The sequence below is a fragment of the Neoarius graeffei genome, chromosome 28, assembly GCF_027579695.1.
Source record: "Neoarius graeffei isolate fNeoGra1 chromosome 28, fNeoGra1.pri, whole genome shotgun sequence".
Lineage (NCBI taxonomy): Eukaryota > Metazoa > Chordata > Actinopteri > Siluriformes > Ariidae > Neoarius > Neoarius graeffei.
In genome coordinates this window covers 9,281,323-9,301,244 of record NC_083596.1, presented here as the reverse complement: position 1 = coordinate 9,301,244, position 19,922 = coordinate 9,281,323, and the positions used below count along the sequence as shown (strand labels likewise).

At 42.0% G+C, this 19,922-nt stretch overlaps 1 protein-coding gene across 1 annotated transcript in view; it reads right to left on the bottom strand.

The window, feature by feature from the left end:
- The window catches only part of slc31a1 (solute carrier family 31 member 1), a 43,657-nt gene extending 24,360 nt beyond the window's left edge, over positions 1-19,297 (bottom strand). Inside the window, exon 1 of the mRNA XM_060912238.1 lies at positions 19,158-19,297. The gene's annotated coding sequence lies outside the window, so the exon portion shown is untranslated. The remainder of the gene's footprint in view (positions 1-19,157) is intronic.
- Between the last annotated feature and the right edge of the window lie 625 nt (positions 19,298-19,922).

Here is a 19,922-nt window from a genome sequence, read left to right as displayed (position 1 = left end):
TGTGAATAAAACTTCAGCTTTTGTCACGCTGTCAATCGAGGATCGATCAACGAACATCGAGGTGATCGTCCGGTTAGCACTTCCAGATTTGGCCAAAGTTTGATGCGAGACAGAACTCATGTGTTGTCTGACATCGTAAACACCGGAATGTGCTACAGAGAAATGGACATTACATACGGTGCACAACGCATGACTCGCGGATTTTCCTGATTTTGTGATAACTGGATACAAGGTACTGTATTCCTCTTTAAATTTTTGATACACGGTCTCAGTTTTGCCGATCGTTTTTCTTGCTTTTCTCGGCGGTGGGTCAGACGGATCGGCTGAACTGTCAGCCATTTTTTGCTTCTTCTAAAGTACAAAATGTGCGCGGGGCTCTTATTGGTCAAAATTTGATAAAATTGCTGAGGTTAACCAATCAGAGACCGTCAGGGGCGGATCTAGAAAAATATTTATGGGGTGGCAAGAGGGGGGCAGGAATTTTTGAGGGGTGGCAACGTATTACAGACGTGTATATATACTGAATTTAATCACAGTTATCACAGTTTGATGACAAATAGTATGTACACACTACAAAAGGGCGCGGGCTGCCATTTACAAATTCATACAGACAAACTTAATCTCATGCTTTTATTGTTCACGAAGAACACACATTCTCAGATGAGGTCTATACCGTTTCTGGACAGTTTTATACTGTATATGCAAAAGAACAGACACTAAAAAACAACAACACTGCTTCAAGTTCAGCATGATTTAAACCATTTACACCAGTGTCACATTTTATAGTTTTATTTTCTCGCGCTTTGTAAAAGCTCACCAGTGAGCATAACATGAACTCGTCATGCCTACAACAGCTGAATGCGGCGATTTCCATGTTGCTCAGCAAAACGCTTCACAAATGTATCAAGATCTAATGCTTTTGTGCGCTTTGATTCAATGCTGAGTACAGCCAAACTTGATAGTCTCTTTTCTGTCATAGTCGACCGCAAATAAGTCTTTATGAGCCTGAGAGATGAAAAACTTCGTTCACAGGATGCACTGCTCACAGGCAAGACAACCGCTATTTTACACAACCTGAACAACTCAAAAAAAAAAAAAACATCTTGGTATGGGTCCAAAAACTGAGTGAACTCCATGAGAGTGGTAGGACTCTCCTGTTCCCCCTTTTTTCTGTCTAGTACTCTCCTCGTCTGATGTAACTCATGTTTAAGATCCTCAATATTTGAATCATAAGCTTCAGCCAATAGCAATGTTTTCCTTGACAGACGGTGAATCAATATTAACTTTTGTGGCCGACTTTACACAAAACTAATGTCAGACCTAGCTAACATTAGGCCAAAAAAAAAAAAAAAAAAAGTGTGTTTCAGGTAACATGAAATACTAAAATAAAGGTCGATAGGTAGGAAAAAGTTTTTTTTTCTTATTTTTTTTTTTTTTTTAATTTTGTTCGAAAAAATTAACACAAGTAAACATCTTACAAAATAGTATTTTGGCACAGAATCCTTTATACCACACATCATAATAAAATAAAAGTGTTTTAAATCTTTAAACGAATTAAAAAAATATCGCGAGAGTTCGAGTTATGATCTACGAAAGCGTATTGCTGCCACACTCAAAAAAAACTGGCTTAGAATCAAGTAATTACGTGAAAAGATATTGTTAACAAAGTTATCACGTTTTTACAATATATTTATCATGTAATAACATAACATCACGTAATTTCATGATACGAAATTATCACGTTATTTCATGATATTTTCATGTAATAACGTGAAAACACCTTATCAAGAAATAACGTGAAAATAACGTCCTAGGCTAGGCTACTTCCATTAAAAGCAGACGGCCTAGCCTAGCCTACTGTAGAACTTGGGTCGAGCAAAAACACCGAGCAAAAACATGGCTGAATCCTGAATGACTCCTATTTGTATAAATAGGGGACTACATAGGCGGCAAAACGTAGTGTTTTTCCCTGCCGTGGAAGTGCACTTGTATACTGAAGAGGAAGCAATTTGCATTACAGCCTTGAATGAGGATTCAAAATGGCGGCTTGGCTCAGTTTTCCCTTCCTCCTTCAGTATACAAGTGCGCTTCCATGTTTATGCAGGAGGGCTGACAGAAGTGGCGAAACATTTTACTTTTTATCGTTTCTTTCACAACTTGAATGCATTGAAACAAAAAATTATGACAAACTAACGCCGCTTACACTAAAATATCGAGGGAAATTTGTAATAACTTTACGGTCGGCAATTTCGACGCGGAAATTTTCGATCGGTCGGGTTACCGGAAACACACTTTTTTTTTTTTTTGGCCTTACATGTATAGTTAGCTAAATGACCTTCTCCAACCTGATTTTTATCCTCTCAAAATCAGCATCGCAACTATGCTAGCACTGTTCATTCATTATAATTTCATTTCTTGATAGTTAATCAGCTTTTACCTCTGTCCTCCCGTGTCTCCTTTCCTCGCGACTCCTGGCTCCCTCGCTTCGTGCCTCTCAATTTTCCAAAACAACCAATCTCTGGCTGCATTCGCCGCAGTCGGACATTGGAAATTCGCGCACGTAAATGTCAAATTGGCCATAATTTTTCTTTGAATTCGTCGCTGCCAACTGGGGTGGCAGCAGGGGTGGCAAGACTTTCTCCTATGCCACCCCGGTAGATCCGCCCATGGAGACCGTGTTTCTAAAGCATTGGCTGACATTCTAGTAATAGCGCCCTCTGCCGGGAGACTGGGAAATCGCAAGTGTGGGAATTCTGGCGGCAAATTTGAAAATATCAATTATGAGCAAAAACCGTAATAATCGACTTCAAAGTCGTAATAGCGTAATTGGACCACCGAAACCGTAATGATTACGGGCAAACCGTAATGGTTGGCATTAGGGCTGCACGATATCAGAAAAATATGCGATATTCGATAACATGACTGAATATCTTGATATCGATATGTATCACGATAATTAAATATATACTGTTTTTTCTTACCTCTACTCACCGTTCTGCCCTGTATCTAGCATTTAAAAAAAAACACCCAACGCATCGCTTCCATTCCAACATTATTTTTTATTGGAAAAACATGGCTACACCTGCAATGGTGTCCATCAATCATCTTTAAATCTCTTAATTTTTGTGAGCGCAGCAGAAAATGTCTTAAGTTGAAGTAAACAAAAAACTGAAAACTACATTAACATAAAGCATTCAAAATGGCAATTTCAGCGGCTCCCGGGAGATGAAGGTGAGCGACACAGATTCACCATAAACTCAAACACAATCTGTTAATAACACATGCGGGTGAGAGAGCAGTGGTGTGTGTGTGTGAGTGAGCGAGACAGAGTGAGAGAGAGCGCGGTTTTATGTTTTTATGCTGCTGTACATCAGTGTTTGTCCCAGTGAGCCGCCCCACCACTGTTTTACAGGTACATGTCTTGCAAAGTACCTGAGTTTGCAGTACGTCATCCCTCCTGAATCCAAAGTACTTCCAAATAGCAGACGTGCATTTTTTTTTGGAAACCAGTTCCTCCTCACACAAGTTTGTCTCACCACACTTGCTACCGCTTCCGCCATCATCACGAGGCTTTTACTTGTTTTGCAATAGGGGGCGGAGTTATCCCGCGGCGCTTGTTGACATTCAAATGTGATTGGACGGCACAGAAAAATGTGCCTTTTATCGAAATTTAAGTAATTTTTGCGGTATGTGTATCGCAAACTATGATAGCGCGATATCGATACTTTTTCGATATATTGTGCAGCCCTAGTTGGCATGTCTGTAATAATCATAAAAACAAAACTTAAGAACAACAATAGTGTGCTTTTGCAAGCACACTAATTAAATAAATGTCTAAAGCTGTTCTATACCTCGGCACGACAGTAAGACAGCACTTTCTACAAAAAAAACCAACACTACTAAAGTCGGCCTAAGTGGAACGTATTTTGTCGGACATTTTGTATAAAGTTTTTATTTATTGAATTTGCAAAAAATTAAAATGTTCTGTTTCTTAAAATCCAGTGAATGTGGCTATTAAAAAAAAAAAAGTTATTCCACTCAATCTTGTCGTACATAGCTTATAGCAGGGGTCATCAAACTACGGCCCGTGGGCCAGATCCGGCCCGCCACCCCCCTTTGACCGGCCCCCCAGCCCCTCTGCCCCCCATCACTTGAACCGGCCCTATGAGGCAATCCCCAAAAGTGGTCATGGCCTATTTTTTTAAATTGCTTTTTGGCAAATAATAACATGTCTGCATCTTGTATTTTGTTGATTTTATCAATTAAAATTGATATTTAGTTATAAAATGAACTATTCATATTTTCCGAATTTTCGTCATATGCTCGCGATCAAGCAGTGACAGGCAGCGCACGCGCAGAGAACTGTCAGTGTTCAGGACAGCAAAATGGCGAGCGGTCAGCGAAAAGCTGACAGAGAGTGCAGAGTTTTTAAAGAACAGCGGACCACCGATTATTTTTTCGTTCAGTGTAAGGACCGTGCAGTTTGTCTTGTATGTAAAGAAAGTGTGCCGGTTTTCAAAGAATATAATCTGCGTCGTCACTACGAAACCCGCCACAAAGAGTATGCTAGTTTGCGAGGGCAAACAAGAGAAGACAGGATTCGGAGGATGAAATGCGGACTGGCTGCACAACAGAATGTATTCCTTCACCAAACCCAGATCAACCAGGCTGCTGTCTGAGCTAGCTATAAGGTAGCTCACCTACTAGCTACCCACGGAAAGCCGTTTACTGATGGGGACTTTGTTAAAGTATCCATGCTTGCTGTGGCCGAGGAGGTGTGTCCCGACAAGAAGGATGCGCTCAACGCGGTGAGTCTCTCCACACCTACTATGACCAGGCGAACCGAAGATTTGGGGGACAACGTTACTGACCAGCTGAATGAGAAAGCGTCAGAATTCGAGTTTTTTGCTTTGGCCATGGATGAGAGCAATGACGTGCAGGACACAGCACAACTGCTGTGATCTATTGATCATATTATTATAATTTCACTGTTTTTTAAAATGTATTTATTTTCTAGGCCTATTTATTTGACCTTTATTAAGTGCTGCATACAATTATTTATATTATTAATAATATCAACAGGCCTACCTACAATTTATAATTTTCCATTCACCTTTGCCAGTGTCAATCACCTCAACTAGGCAGATGTTTCTTACCTTGACAGCTTTGATGTTATTTTTATTAGAAAATAAATAAATGGAATATCTGTGGTATTTCAAATTAAAACAAAGTGTGAAGACTTGATTACTACTTTTGCAAACCACTAGTAAAGATAAACAAATATGTGCCAGGAATCAAGTGTTGATATAGTAGTGGGGGATATAGTAGCGTGGATATAGTAGTGTTGATATAGTAGCGTGGGTATAGTAGCGTGGGTATAGCAGTGGGGGATATAGTAGCGGGGGATATAGTAGCGGGGGATATAGTAGTGGGGGATATAGTAGTGGGGGATATAGTAGTGGGCGATATAGTAGTGTTGATATAGTAGCGTGGGTATAGTAGTGGGGGATATAGTAGCGGGGGATATAGTAGCGGGGGATATAGTAGTGGGGATGGCCGTGCCAGGCTAGTAATATCTACTACACAATGAGGCCTGCTGGTGGTCATATTTGTCTGGGTCATACATCACAGTCAGGAACGACAATGTGGCCCCCAGAGAAAAAAGTTTGGTGACCCCTGGCTTATAGCTTTCAGCTCATGTACGAATCGATTTTGCGGAATAATTGTTAATTATTTTGACCGATCTATTTCATTTTCATATGGTTATTACACTGTAATGGACCAGAACTAGCCTTGGTCGTCTCACCGGCAGCCATGAAGGAAAGAAAATCTCATCTCATCTCATTATCTCTAGCCGCTTTATCCTGTTCTACAGGGTCGCAGGCAAGCTGGAGCCTATCCCAGCTGACTACGGGCGAAAGGCGGGGTACACCCTGGACAAGTCGCCAGGTCATCACAGGGCTGACACATAGACACAGACAACCATTCACACTCACATTCACACCTACGGTCAATTTAGAGTCACCAGTTAACCTAACCTGCATGTCTTTGGACTGTGGGGGAAACCGGAGCACCCGGAGGAAACCCACGCGGACACGGGGAGAACATGCAAACTCCACACAGAAAGGCCCTCGCTGGCCATGGGGCTCGAACCCAGGACCTTCTTGCTGTGAGGCGACAGCGCTAACCACTACACCACCGTGCCGCCCCAGGCAAGAAAATATCAGGCATATTCTATTCAAAACTTCCACATGTGACACATAGATGAAGAAAAAGTTCAGGATGGATTTCAAAAGGATCCCCAACAGTGACTTTGCACAGGTTTTGCTGCACAGAAAGCTAACAGAGTAGTGGTCACGTGATGTCAAAACAAAAACAACTGGATTCTGGGAAAGGCAAGTCGGCCCCTTTAAGCACTCTAATCCACTGGTTATTAAATAGTTTCTAAGGTTTGCATTGCTTGTGAGTTTTCTGCATGGAGAATGTTCATTACCTATTTATTAAAGCGACTCGAGTTTCAGAACTTTTGTAAAGTCAAATGTACAGCTGATCCTTTAAATTCAAGAGAGAGAAAGAGAAGCAAGTTTTGATTAACCACACACTTAGGGAAGGAAAAAGCCTGCATTTCTTATGCCGCTTTTCCACTACAAACGCGGCTGAGTCGGGCTGAGCCGTGCCGTGCTGAGTCGAGCTGAGCGGGGCTGTTGGAGTTGCATTTCGACTACAACTGCGCTGAACCGTGCTGGCTGGAAGTGGGTGGACACATTGGGTGGAGTTAGCAAAAGTGGGTGGACGTCAGGTGATGTCGTTAAGCAGCGCAAACAGTGACATCAGTGACCTTTTAAGCGGTAGTCTCACGACCCGAATAGTAAACAATAAACATGGAGGACATGGAGTCGTTAGTGTTGCTGGTCTTGGTGCTGTGGCTTGTTGTCACCGACAACGCGGACAGATACTGGCAAGAGCGTATAGATGAGGCGAGGCGCATAAGGCTTCAGAATTCTCGTAATTCGTAATTCTTCCGGGTTTACGGTGTTTACAGATCCCAGCGCGCTCGCGGGGCGTGTGTGGGCATGTGAGGACACTCCTCCTCACCAATCAGTGCACAGGGGAGTGTCTGCTCACGCCCCCAGCCTCACTCGGCACGGTTTGGCTCGCTTCAGCCCCACTCCAAAACGGTGCGAGTTTTAGGGGCTAAGCAGGGCTGAAGCGAGCCGAGTCATGCTGGTTTTTGGTAGTCGAAACGCGAGCCGTGTCGGGCTGAAGTGAGCTGAAGCGAGCTGAAGTGAGCTGAAAAAGGGTAGTGGAAAAGGGCCATTAGACACTAGGCAGGAGAAAAAACAGACAAAAAAAACCTTTTTATTTTAATTAAATTTGTTTTCGGTATTTCTAGCAGGCCAATAACATGAAGAAATCAATCCAATTCTGTAGCGAATGTAACATAACAGAATATAATGTCATGTTTTCGTATCCACCAATGTTCCACTGTTTGAAAAACAATCCGCCAACATCCTAAGCTGACCAGCTAGTGGCCTAGTGGTTAGCGTGTCCACCTCTCGATCGGGAGATCGTGAGTTCTATTCACAGTCGGGTCATACCAAAGACCATCATAAAAATGGTACTGACTACCATCTGGCAAGGCACGCTGCAATACAGATGTGAGTGGGGAGTTAAACTCTCGTGGTTACCAGAGGACTAGCCCCCCACTGTAACCCTAGCTATGTAATAGGCGAGAGGCCGAGGGCTATGGAAATGGAGATTGGCGCCGCCCGATGCGCCACATGGCATGGGAAGGACTTTACCAGCCTATGCCATAGCTTGTACATGAAACTGAAAATATTTTTTCAAAAGCAATTATATTTTATATTATCCTATTCACATTCACTAGATATGAGCAATCGCGCGCTCTGATTGGCTACTCTACTACAAGGACATCAGCTCATATACCATGAGTAGAAGAAAAACAAAATGACAGAGCGTGCTGTTGAACCAACCGAGGATGAAATAAAAACTTGACTCAAAAACAAAACCCCAAAAATGATCAAACCCCCCCCCCCAATATCTCCTGTTCCACACTCCAGCCCAGACGGTGGCGATAATGTACCTTTAAGTGGGTTTGCCAACCGCCAAAAAAAAGCAACAAAATATGGAATAAAAGTATTTGATTGTAAGAACGTATCTTTTTTTTTTTGAAGAATTATTATTATCGCATTTTTCACAAATTGCTCCTGTCATTTTGCTGGTTTGTTTCCATTCTAAGCAGAAATTATTTTGTTGGGCATTTTGTATAAAGTTTTTATTTATTTATTGAATTTGCAAAAAATAATAAAAATGCTCTGTTGCTCAAAATCCAGTCAGTCAATCTCGTCGTACATGGCTTATAGCCAACTCGCCTCGTCGGCTATCAGCTCATGTACAACTCGATTTCGTGGAATAACTTAAATATAAAGCTCTTTATGTAATTTTTTTTTTTTTAAGATTTTTTTTGGGCTTTTTTCACCTTTATTGGATAGGACAGTGTAGAGACAGGAAATGAGTGGGAGAGAGAGAGACGGGGAGGGATTGGGAAATGACCTCGGGCCGGAATCGAACCCGGGTCCCCAGATTTATGGTATGGCGCCTTATCCACCTGAGCCACGACGCCCCTATGTAATATATTTATGATTACCGATCATACATGCCATTGTTTGTCTGAAGATCCATACTTATCACCAGATAAACTCAATAAACGTGTCAGACTACTTCTGTCTTAAGTGTTCATGAACAATTTCCGACCAACCGGTGCGTGTCACACTTTTTACCACGATCAGAGAAAACCACCCATCAGAGCTTTTCACATTTCTTGACCAGCTTCTGAGAAGAAAGAATGTGCAGAACATTATGTGCCAGAGTGATTATTTTGATAACACAACCCTGATAAGCTGCTGTCCAGGTTCAACTGTTCAACATTACAGTCAGAGACACCACGTAACCTGGACTGTGTGCGTTGAACTGCGTCGTTAAAGAATTGTCATATCGTTCAGTTTAATAAAACTGATGCGGATTAATTATACCTGCTCTACCACCTCACAGTTGTTTTTTTTTCTTCAGAACACATCCAAACAGTGTGAAAACTGGAATAACTTAAATTACACCAAAGTGCTGTTGAATTCCTGATTCTGACTAACTACTTTGTGGTTTCTCAGCAACATGATGTACTGCATTCTCACACCGTGTTCCCACAACTTTACACGTAACGATAAACTCTTTTAACATGCGTCAATCTGTATGGTTTATGAGCAATTCCAGCGTTATGGACGTGACACTTGAACTCAAAATGGCAACAAATGACCCAGTGCATGTTTTGTCGTCTCCCAGTATTTAAACAGGTGTTGCATATTTTAAGGCTGTACCATACTGGAGAAGTGATAGAACAAGAACAATTCCCATAGTACATCTAGGGCATGCCAGAAAACGCCAATAAAAGGTGCGTTATGGATGTGACAGAAAAAGTATCACTTTTCTTGGGTGACTGTACATTTTTATCAAACTCTGTGAAATTGTAAACCTAATGTCGAAATGGAGATATCCATTTGATAGAGGGGTCCAAGGTGAATATTAAAAAATCTTTGTTTAAAATATTTTGTATTTCATGCAGAGTTTCGGAAGGAAAAGTCAGCGTTATGGATGTGACGAAATTCCGTTATGGATGTGACGCGTCTGAAATAGACATGGCATATGTTTAGAAAATCAGCAATTTAACCACCATAACCCTTTGAAAAACTCTCTAAATATCAGCTAAAACTATCAAAGTTCTTAAATAATATTTAGGATGGCTATTGTTTTGCTGTTTTGTGGATTTTAGCATACATTTCTGTGGCTTGTGGCAATAATATAGAATTGTACATGATCAAAGTGGATTTTAGCTTGGGTTTTACATTATAAGAAAGAAAGACTGACAGTGACATATTAGGTTGGTTACAAATTGGTTCAACTTATTCACATCTGTAAAATACAGGCCTAGGTGATATCTCTGGGAGTGGTTTTGATGTATTACATGTTGCTTTATTTTTGCATGGTGAGGTTGACATTTACATGGAATTGCCCTTATCCGTATTTATTACGGATTTTGGGCGTTTGAAATCAATACGGGTGTATTGGTAAAATACTACAGAAATTATGCTTTTCCCCTAAAAAAAAAATTAAAAGTTTTAGTACACAAACAGTGCAGAAGACGCATTCATTTACATACGGAATTACTCGATCTACATTTACGGAATAACACGAATCGATCCGAATGTCCACACGCGCAGTTGCGCGAGAAGTCACCTTCCGGCTGAGCACGAATTTTTCAAGCACATGAGGCGAGTCACGGCGGAGGTTCCACCAAAGAAACGACTGCAGACAAAGGTGGTGTTTACATTAGACCGTATCAGTGGATCATCAGATTAACGTTTTTAAAACGATTTGCGTGCACACAGCAACGCCAATACACGGATACGCTAATCACATGACTAATTAGACGGCACGTCACATGATCCCAGTGCATATCGGGCATGCGCAAGTCACTCACCACTTGCAAGTGGAAGGATGGCAAGTGAACACCTTCTCCAGCAGATAAACACACCTGGCTGTGATGTTCATGTTCTCACTGAGTTTAAGCGCCTGAAGGAGGTAAATAAGTTGAAATGTGTAAATAAACCTCAGTGCGGCTCAGCGCTTCCTCCTGCGCTCCAAATCACTCCGCCCTGAACAGCGAGTGCCCTCTGGAGGGTGCGCACTCCGGCCCTGCGCGGCTCACAGAGCGCGCGAGTGAAGCGCACGAGCAGTGATTCGGGACTGAGCCGCTGTGTGTCGTTTCCTGTAGTCCGCGCCGTTTTTCAGCAGTCGCGTCACATGACGAACGTGGCATGACCAACGCCAGCGAATCAGGAAGGTGGATGTCACAGTGACGTTGTCCAATGACGACGTCAGCTAGAGCTCAGCACTGCGTATCCTCGTTCCTCAATGTTTACACAGCACCGGATCAGATACGAACTGGGTTGAATACGTGGGCCCTGGCGGATTCAAGCTGTTCCGCCTGTGGAGTCGTTTCCCGGCGTTTTAATGTGCACAGACAGTGCATCTGCGACGGAAACGAGACGGATACGGTCTAATGTAAACACCACCAAAATCAGGGGGTCGTGTTCTCCCAGAATGGATGGAAACATTTGATGGCATTATTCTTCCATCGAAACTAGGAAGTGATTACGCCAATTGTTCACTTTGTAATTGGGAGGTTAAGTGTGGCATCGGGGTTGTATGACCTAAAAGAACATATGAAATTGAAGCTTCATCTGCGAAATGTAACAGAGAGAAGGAATCGGTGCCAATAATTTTTTTTTTTTTTGCTCAGAAACAACCAAGTAAACTTGGTAGTGACAATGTAGTAAAATCTGAAGTTGTGTTCTGCGATTTTATCGCACATCATTTTGGATTAAATGCAGTATGCAACGTATCACAGTTTAATAGTTATTGCTGAAACAAATGGAGGCAAGATTACCTTATTTTAGGCGTGGTTATGTTAATAGTTACTACAGATATTTTTTATAGAAAGTAAGGATTTTGAGACACTGTAGTACAGGTGACACCTATTTGGGGTTGACGTATGCTTTAATGAATAAAAAAAATCATAATAGTTGGTGAGTTGCAGTGGTATAAGAGGAATAAACATTAAAAAAAAAAAAAACTTCTTATTGGAAAATAATTAACTTCGGGGGCGGCATGGTGGTGTAGTGGTTAGCACTGTCGCCTCACAGCAAGAAGGTCCGGGTTCGAGCCCCGTGGCCGGCAAGGGCCTTTCTGTGCGGAGTTTGCATGTTCTCCCCGTGTCCGCGTGGGTTTCCTCCGAGTGCTCCGGTTTCCCCCACAGCCCAAAGACATGCAGGTTAGGTTAACTGGTGACTCTAAATTGACCGTAGGTGTGAATGTGAGTGTGAATGGTTGTCTGTGTCTATGTGTCAGCCCTGTGATGACCTGGCGACTTGTCCAGGGTGTACCCCGCCTTTCGCCCGTAGTCAGCTGGGATAGGCTCCAGCTTGCCTGCGACCCTGTAGAACAGGATAAAGCGGCTAGAGATAATGAGATGAGATAATAGTTGGTGAGTTGCAGTGGTATAAGAGGAATAAACATTAAAAAAAAAAAAATTGTTATTGGAAAATAATTAACTTCGGGGGCGGCATGGTGGTGTAGTGGTTAGCACTGTCGCCTCACAGCAAGAAGGTCCTGGGTTCGAGCCCAGCGGCCGGGAAGGGCCTTTCTGTGTGGAGTTTCCATGTTCTCCCCTCCGGGTGCTCCGGTTTCCCCCACAGTCCAAAGACATGCAGGTTAGGCTCTAAATTGACCGTAAATGTGAATGAGAATGTGAATGGCTGTTTGTCTCTGTGTTAGCCCTGCGATGACCTGGCGACTTGTCCAGGGTGCACCCCGCCTCTCACCCACAGTCAGCTGAGACAGGCTCCAGCTTGCTTGCGACCCTATAAAACAGGATAAGCGGCTACAGATAATGGATGGATGGAATTAACTTCAGAGTGGTAGCAGTAACACTGTCAGTCATTGTCACGTCAACCTGGAATCAGACTCCGTTTCCCAGAGAACACCACGGCCTAAAAATGTACTATAACTTTCATCATGTTCACAGTCACCTGATTACTGATCATGCATACCAGAGTTTAATCATGTGCACACACACACACATGCCCCTTTTCCACCAAAGCAGTTCCAGGACTGGTTCGGGGCCAGTGCTTAGTTTGGAACCGGGTTTTCTGTTTCCACTGACAAAGAACTGGCTCTGGGGCCAGAAAAACCGGTTCCAGGCTAGCACCAACTCTCTGCTGGGCCAGAGGAAAGAACCGCTTACATCGGGGGGGGGGGGGGGGGGGGGGGGGGGGAGTTGTTAAGACCAACAACAATAACAAGACCGCGAAAGATCGCCATTTTTAAGCGACGAGAAGCAGCAGCTGTACAAACATGAAGTCATCCATTATTATTGTTGTTGCTGCTGCTTCTTCCGTGTTGTTTTTGCTTCGATATTCGCGCCAAGGTTTATGCAAACGTAGCGACGTAACTGACGTATACAGCGACGTAACTGACGTGGCTCCCCTTAGCACCGAGAGCTATGGAAAAGCAAACTGGTTCTCAGCTGGCTCGCAAGTTGAACGAGTTGTGAACCAGCACCAGCACTGGCCCTGAACCAGCCCTGGAACTGATTTGGTGGAAAAGGGGTAATAGTCCCTCTCTATTTAAGCACTTTCTCAAATATCGTTTTTGAAGTACTGTCCTGTGTTTATTTGCCAGACAGACCAAGCCTTTGTTTATTGTACATGCTTTCCTGGTTTTTGATCCTATTCTCATTTCCCGGTTTTGTTATTCTGATTCTGATCTTTCCCTTGTGTTTTTTTTTTTTTGCTCATGTTGCTGATCTCCTGACCCTGTGCCTATTTTTAGCTCTGTTTTTGCTTCATGTTTTGGATTTCTCTGCCTGCCTTTCAAATAAAGAGTTCACCTGCAACTGCATCCGTCTCTTCTGCCCGACACTCACTGATTATTTTCCTACAACACCACACCCAGTCATGTTTTATTCCTTGCTTATTTATACGATTTTTTTTCCTTCAGATTTTTCACAGTTTGGCCATCTACCAATTCCCATCCTCTAACTAGTCTTTTATACGACCTCTGGCAACCGGGTAGGGTAAAGCCTAAAACCTAAAGCATGCTTCCTCTTAGGCCCTGTCCACACGGCAACGGATTCAGGTGAATCTGATAAAACTGTTTATCGTTTCGGCCTGGCGTCCACACGGCACCGGCATTTTGGGTGCCCCAAAACGAAATCTTTTGAGAACGGTTTCCAAGTGAAAAAATCTGGCAACGTTGCCGTTGCGAAGTCGTCTGGATGAGTAGAACAGATTTGTTTACGATGACGTCACAACCACATGACTGTCAGTGCTTCACGCCGGGTAGAAGTGTAACGAACTCGATGCGAGTTGTCAACAAATCCTATAACTTGGTTCATGAAACACACTTACAAAATATTTTCACTGTGAATATTTATTGTGTAATGGTGCAAAGTGAGAGAGAGAGTGAGAGAATAGCCCTTAGGGCAGAGTCTTTAGTCCAAACACTGCGGAAGCAGTACCAAACCGCGCACCGCCCGTGCGCTTTCCAAAAACAATCCCGCCAGCAAAAATAGGGGAAAAAAAAGGAGCGATCTCACCTCTTCAGATGTTGGTTTAAGTCCGACAATACATTCCTCAAAAAGGGCGTAGAAGAACAAAGTAATCCATCAATGTATAGCATTCAATTTATTCCGGACCATTAAAGAATTCTGGAGGATATCAGAATGTTGGCGTACCGGCTTCCATCTACCCCCGTTCATTCCTCTTTCCGCATCTTTCGTTTTACACTACTGATTAATAATCAAAACTTTATGTGGCTGTTGCTACAGAAGAAGGGGTTTATGCGCATGCGTCTACTTCTATTGTTCTGGTGTCTCCGATGGGACCGTCTGACAGCGCATGTAGAGGTGTGGCATGTGTATTGCATCGTTTTCAGCAAGCGTTCCGTTGCCATAAGTACCTGATATTTTACCGATCCGTTGCCCATGTGGACGCGATATTTTAAAAAAAAATCTCGTTGCCGTTGTCGTGTGGATGTAGCCTTAGACACTTTTCAAATTGCTGCTCATGCTTTATCAGGGGGCAGCGTAATACGCTCGTAGAAAAGCGCAATCTGCCCTCTTCCTCATACATGAGCTCACAAACTCTCATGATAGGCTCGTGCTGCTGTGATTAACAGGCAAGAGTGTAATCCCGCCCACCAAGATCATTACAATCTCCAATAATAGGGAAAATGCTTTTGTACAACAGAACACTAAGAAAAACAGATGCTGATGAACATAGAATACGAAAACCATCAACTCAATAAAAACGACACTTGGGTAAGAGACGGAATGAAAGGGATTTTGGATCATAATACAGATTGGCCTTCATTTTTTCCCGTTTTAAGAATGTTCTTTGCGTGGGAAATGCTCTATTTGAATCTATCGTGGTGCACAAACAAGTACAACGAGCAGCTGTTCTGGAATATGAGTAGGAACTCAAACAACACAGTCCATTGGTAAAAGCCTAAATTTTGCACAACTTGCTTATGTGGACTTAAGTCCCTTATGGCCCTTTTCCACTACCCTTTTTCAGCTCACTTCAGCCCGACACGGCTCGCATTTCGACTATCTAAGAATAGCATGACTCGGCTCGCTTCAGCCCTGCTCAGCCCCTAAAACTCGCACGGTTTTGGAGTGGGGCTGAAGCGAGCCAAACCGAGCTGAGTGAGGCTAGGGGCGTGAGCAGACACTCCCCTGTGCACTGATTGGTGAGGAGGAGTGTCCTCACATGCCCACACACGCCCCGCGAGCACGCTGGGATCTGTAAACACCGTAAACCCGGAAGAGGAAGAATTACGAATTACGAGAATTCTGAAGCCTTACGCGCCTCGCCTCATCTATACGCTCTTGCCAGTATCTGTTGGCATTGTCGGCGACAACAAGCCACAGCACCAAGACCAGCAACACTAACGACTCCATGTCCTCCATGTTTATTGTTTACTATCCGGGTCGTGAGACTACCGCTTAAAAGGTCACTGATGTCACTGTTTGCGCCGCCTAACGACATCACCTGACGTCCACCCACTTTCGCTAACTCCACCCAATGTGTCCACCCACTTCCAGCCAGCACGGTTCAGCGCGGTTGTAGTCGAAATGCAACCCCAACAGCCCCGCTCAGCCCGACTCAGCACGGCACGGCTCAGCCCGACTCAGCCGCGTTGGTAGTGGAAAAGCGGCAATAATCGACTTTTCATTTCTAGAACTGTAGTTTCGACTTGAGGAACATAGACGTAAGCATTTTTGCTCAACTAAAGAGTAATCTCTCTGTGGTCACGGTTTAAGATTTCAGGAGACCGCCACTGCAGGCTTGGTATCATATGGTTTAATCCTCCAACACCATAAAGCCTTAAAAACATTGTTAGCACTTTGAGTTATTTATAAAACCTCAATGACTTTTCATTCATGCAAGTGTGATAAATATGTCAAGTACCAGATATACAAAGTAAACAAGTAAACTGAGTGTGTCTGTATATAATTAAGTAAACATATCAGAAAGGAAATAGTAGGAGATGGTGTGACTTTTGAAGGCCGTCGAATAAAAATAAATAAATAAAAAAAGAGCTGCGTGTGAGATCCATGCTTTAAAAAAAAAACAAAAAAAACACACACAAAAAAAAAATCCTAAAATTATTATTTAAAGTACTCTTATCACAACATGGCTGACTTCTCTAATCAGCAGGAATGTGTTCATTTACTATCCCAGCAGCTCTCACAGTAAATCACAGGTTAAAAGTAATGCACAAATTCTATTACGTTGCTGTTGTTTCTATAGTAACAGCTCGTTTGCATGGGCTTGTACGGCAAACGCGACACATAATCTAAGACTAATAACAAACAGACATTAAAACAAGGTTGTTTAACAACAAACAATTATTCCATGAAATTGAGTCGTACATGAGCTGATAGCTATAAGCCATGTACGACGAGATTGAATGGAATAACGGTTTTATTCTATCCACGTTCACTGGATTTTGAGAAACGGAACATTAAAATTTTTTTTTGCAAATTCGATAAATAAAAAAAACTTTATACAAAATGTCCAACAAAATCATTTCTGCTTAGAATGTAAACAAACCGACGAAATGACAGGAGCCATTTGTGAAAAATGCAATAATAATAATTCTTGGGGAAAAAAAAAGTTTTTATCATGAAACACTTTAATTCCATATTTTGTTGCCCTTTTTCTCAGTTGATTCAGCAAAAAAAAAAAACTCCGCCCTTTTGTTTTTCTCTACTCACGGGATATGAGCTGATATCTTAGTAGTAGAGTAGCCAATCAGAGCGCACGATTGCTCATATCCAGTGAATGTGGATAGAATAATTGTTGACATACTGACTGATTAACAAGTTACTTCCTGTTCTCACTTACATTACAGCAGCTATAAACAGTCATTCCATCACCAACCTCTTAGTTCAAAAAGCAATTAGGAATAATAATAAATAATTATAATACATAGGGCCAAATTACTCAATTCTGATTGGTCAATCAAGGAGGGCTTTTTTCCTTAAAGTGCATATTCTGGACCAATTTTGGGGTTTTTTTTTTAATATATGAAAGTATGTCCCTTTACACACTCATCCAGAAGGGTAATTTTGCACAAGGCCATCTGTCTACAGCAGAACAAAATAAAATAACAAAACGCGTCTGGAAAAATCCCAAAGGAGTCTGGAGCCAGATTCGTGACGTTACCTGCGGAAGCGCCAGCAGGCTGCGCGAGCTTTGCACGGTTTCAGTGCACAGCCTGTGTAGACCAAGCGCTCCCATTTCTCTCTCATTGTCCGGTCTTTTGGAAAACGAGGAGTACTAATCCCATCAAGATTGGTGTTGCTACACCCTCCTACGATACATCTGTTCACCATTTTAATAATTACGTGATAACGTTGAAGAAATTTGCAGAAAACCACCAGGTCGTTTTCTCATAAACAAACCAGCGCTGACGTAGGATTCAGAGGGAGGCATCCTGCAGATGATGTCACGAAAATCAATGTTTGCCAGGAAATCCAAATGCAAAGTTTTTTCAGAGGCGGACCAACTCGCCTCAAATGGCTTGATTTCAACTGAATTTTTCCGGTATTGCGCAAGGTAAAAAAAACTGTAGAGAATGCAGAATGTTACAGATATTTGACCAAAGTTTAATATAACCTAGGAGAATTACATTGATCTTGCTCCCGAATTTACCCGTGATATGCATTTCAACGGGGCCGTATTTCTGAAATGCTATTGGCTAGTTCGTTGCTTAGTTACGGTTACAAAAATTAGCAAATTTTCCTTTTAGATCAAGCACAGAATTTTCTTGAATTTAGCAATCAGCTTTTGTAAAGAAGTTCCAATAAAATCTTTTAAACCACTTTCAAAATCCTCGTGTTGTGTCATCATGTCATGATGAAAGACGCTTTAGAAACTGATTCAAACATGCAAGATAGTCTTGCGCCCTGATTGGTTCAGAAAACGTGAATGACAAATGTTGTGAACTTGAATGGCTTCCGAAGTATGAATTTGGCCCTATTTATTATAGACAAGTAATCGTATGGTTCCTCGTAAAATTAAGGATCAATTTCACTCATGATTTCGAAGTTTTGAAATTGCCCTCGTCGGGAATTTTCAAAACTTCGAAATCAATCATGAAATTAATCCCTAATTTTACTTGGCTCCATACGATTACCTATACGAATAAATAATAATAATAATAATAATAATAATAAATTGCAGTGTGTCACTCCTCTGAACAGTTTCAGAAAAATTATTACCCATCACAAAAGCACTGACACTGGAGACTCCTTCCTTCAATAAAAGGTTAAATAAACTTGTCCTTACAGAAATATTCACGTTATCATATCAACTATGTTTTTTTTCTTTGTTAAAAACAACACACATTATTAGTCTTTATATAATGCATGGCGGATGAGCTGCATAAACAAATCTCAGTGAATGAGCTGTTACCATGGAAACACCCATAAGCGCATTAATATGAACCCGTGATTTGTAGCCGGATCTACTTTCAAAAGTTGCTTATTATAAAAAAAAAAAAAATGAATCAACAGCGGTAATAAAACTAAAATAAAATAAAAATACTTGTCACTAGCGTGAGTAAAACCTAGCAGTTATAAAAGTGTGCCAGGATTTGTCCCAGTGAGAAACTGATGGGAAAAAAATTATCATACAGAGGAAAAAACAAATAAACAAACAAACAAACAGTAAAATATGGACAGAAGTTGGAAAACGCATTAAATAAATAAATAAATAAACACACTAAAAAAGCTTCGAGTTGCCTTGATTCATAGATTGCATGATTTTATTAAAACTGTTTGTATTTTTGCCCTAAAATTAACCTAAACTGTCCAAAATTCCTTCCAACAGTAAGTTAGACTTTAATAATACGTTTAGAGGTCGAGCCACGGGAAGTCTGTAGGGAAAACACACACACACACACACACATACACAGAAACTAAAATAATATCAGTCAGATTAACGGTGACTTACTCTGCTTCAGTTCCTGGTCAACCCCTTGTTTATATCTTAATATAAAAATAAATTCTAACAAACAGCCCAATCTTTTCCTTCACTTTCCCCCCACTGTGCACAGAAAACCCTCACGACAGTTTCACCTATATTCAAATGGTTGAATTTTTTCTCTTCAATAATAAAAGTCCTTACATGTACAACAGGCTTGTATCGAAAGGTTTTTTTTTTTTAATGGTGGTGAGGGACCTAAACGGTGGCTACTTTGAAGAATCAAAAATATAATTTTTTAACCACTTTTTATTTATCACATAATTCCATATGTTGTTTCAGAGTTTTGGTGTCTTCAGTATTATTCTGCAGTGTAGAAAATGGTCAAAAGAGAGAAAAAAAACTACGAATGAGCAGGGGTGTACAAACTTTTGACTGGTACGGTGTATATATCTCATCTCTCATTATCTGTAGCCGCTTTATCCTGTTCTACAGGGTCGCAGGCAAGCTGGAGCCTATCCCAGCTGACTACGGGCGAAAGGCGGGGTACACCCTGGACAAGTCGCCAGGTCATCACAGGGCTGACACATAGACAACCATTCACACTCACATTCACACCTACGCTCAATTTAGAGTCACCAGTTAACCTAACCTGCATGTCTTTGGACTGTGGGGGAAACCGGAGCACCCGGAGGAAACCCACGCAGACACGGGGAGAACATGCAAACTCCACACAGAAAGGCCCTCGCCGGCCACGGGGCTCGAACCCAGAACCTTCTTGCTGTGAGGCGACAG